Source organism: Myotis brandtii, unplaced genomic scaffold (genome assembly GCF_000412655.1).
Source record: "Myotis brandtii unplaced genomic scaffold, ASM41265v1 scaffold793, whole genome shotgun sequence".
Taxonomy (NCBI): Eukaryota; Metazoa; Chordata; class Mammalia; order Chiroptera; family Vespertilionidae; genus Myotis; species Myotis brandtii.
Genome location: NW_005371193.1, coordinates 1,384,173 through 1,386,653, shown reverse-complemented (window position 1 = coordinate 1,386,653; position 2,481 = coordinate 1,384,173).

Here is a 2,481-nt window from a genome sequence, read left to right as displayed (position 1 = left end):
TCCCTCCCTCCCTCCTTCTCCAACCCGGCAAGCCCGGCAGCCCAGTTGTTTCGCCATAGTTTGCGGGGTGTATTCCTCCCCCACGCCCCGGCCGCTATGGAAACCGCCCGGTTCACCCCCGCCCCCTGAACTGCCCCCAGGTTCACTTGCCCTCTCCCCTTGGACCCCGAGAGTAAACGCCGGCCGCCTTTCAGAGGTGACCCTCCCCATCGAGCTTCCGCGCGCCCGCCCGCCTCTCCAGCGCGCGCACCGATGCCCGGCGCCTCCAGAACGCTCAGGGGAATCCAGGAGGAATCCCCAACTTTCCCCCACTTGGCTGGGCGCCTGAGCCCTTCCTGGACTCCGGTGGAAAGAGAGATGCGTGGATCTCGCGGTCGGGTTGCGCTTCTGGGGTAAAAGGGGATTGCAGAAAACTCACTTTGCCGGTTGCTTTTCGGGGCGCTCGTAGTTTTATCTGGGGAGCTCGTATGTGAACCTCTTAGGCAGGGCGATTCTGCTGGGAGGGATCCCGGGGCTGCCTCCTAGGCGAGGACTGGAGGCGGAGGGGAGAGGGGAGTTGGAAATGCTAAAGAGCTGGCGGCGGCTGCGAGGTAAAATGCACAGCCCCCTGCGTAGCCCTGGGCTGCCACCTGCTGGCCCCAGCCCATTCCGGAGCGGGCCGAAGTGCCTTTTCCCACTGATCCATGGAAGCCCCGGGAAGGAATAAGAGCCCACATCCTCCCTTGGTTCAAACACCAGCTTAGCTACTCCTAGGTGCGTAGGGGAGATGAAGGCACTGCACCTCTCTGCGTCTCCGTTTCTTTATCTGTAAAAGAGGGATGATGACATAATAGTACCCGCCTCAGTGCTGTTTTGAGGCTTCAGTGAGTTAAGACACAAAGCACCTTGAAAGTTCCTGGCAGACAGTAAGTAAGCATTTCATGAGTGTAGGCTATGCTAACAACTAGAAAGCTAATCTTCGTTGTATAGTGCTAAACATGGTTACTGTATTATCGCATTTAAGCATCACAAGAGTTCTGTGATGTGGTTCTGATTGCTTTGCCTGCATTTTATATTGGTCAGAAAACCGAGACTCACAGAAGTGAAGTTACTTCTTCTTTAAGGGCCCAGCTGGCCTGAAGAGCCATACTTCTCCTGCAGGTCTATTCCAACTGCAGCCTGGCTACTCGTGCAGCCAAGAGTCCGCAGTGTGGGCAACCCCTGGGAGCCTCTTAAAGGGCAGATGCCCAGGCCCACCCCTGACGTCCTGAACTAAAGTCTGCATTTTGTAAGATCTCCAGGTGATGCGTTCGTTTGCACATACAAAGGTTAGGGCGTTTCTTATCTCCATTCCAGGGAGTAAAGATTATGTAGCTTAACTACCCGCCTGGCACTTAGTTAAGGGGTTGTATCCCCTCCCTAACCTCAGGGAAAAATCCCTACCTGGGGAAACAACCTTTCTCGGAGAGGTGACCTTGGTTAAAACACATGGCGCTTAAGGAGAGCAAACATATTAAGAACAATATGCTATATATGCCAGGTCCCTTGAAACATATGCTGTGCAGATGTTTCTTTCCTGCAGCGACTGTGTCAAGCAGCAAGGATGGACCGGCTTCCGGCAGTTCTGATTGCTTTGCCTGCATTTTATATTGGTCAGACAGCCGAGACTCATAGAAGTTACTTCTTCCTTAAGGGCCCAGCTGGCCTGAAGAGCCATACTTCTCCTGCAGGTCTATTCCAACTGCAGCCTGGCCAAGGGTCCGCAGTGTGGGCAACCCCTGGGAGCCTCTTAAAGGGCAGATGCCCAGGCCCACCCCTGACATCCTGAACTAAAGTCTGCATTTTGTAAGATCTCCAGGTGATGCGTTCGTTTGCACATTAAAGTGTGAGAGCCGCAGGGTGCCACCACTTTTTCTTTTTTTATCTTTAGACCCAAAATGAAGAATTGAAAGTTTTGGGCAGTGGTTCTCAACTTGGATTGCACATTAAAAATCACGTGTGTGGGGGAACTCTTAACATCCCCAATGTCTCGGCCAAAGCCCAAGTGCTTGAGGGAGGGTCTCTGGGAATGGAGCCTGGCATGGGCATGTGGAAACTCCCTGGGGGATCTCAACAGGCAGCCAAGTTTAAGCAGCCCTAGTGGGGTCAGAACCGTGGGCGGCAGAAACCGCACCAGGTGTGAGACCAGTGGAGTCAGACTGGACCTTGGTTTAGTAACCTCAGTACTAACAGAATTCAGAGTCAGAACTCAAACTGTAAGAAGAGAAAGTTTATTTAGAAAGTCACCGAGGTAGCGTGAGTGGAGCGGTAGGAGACATGGGCCCAGGAAACAAGTTACAGAGGCAAAGGAACGACCCTTGGAGCTTAGGAGATAGAAAGAGAGAGAGAGAGTGAGAGAGACAGAGAGAGGAAGGAAGGAAGGAAGGAAGGAAGGAAGGAAGGAAGGAAGGAAGGAAGGAAGGAAGAAAAAGGAAGGAAGGAAGGAAGGAAGGAAAAGGAAGG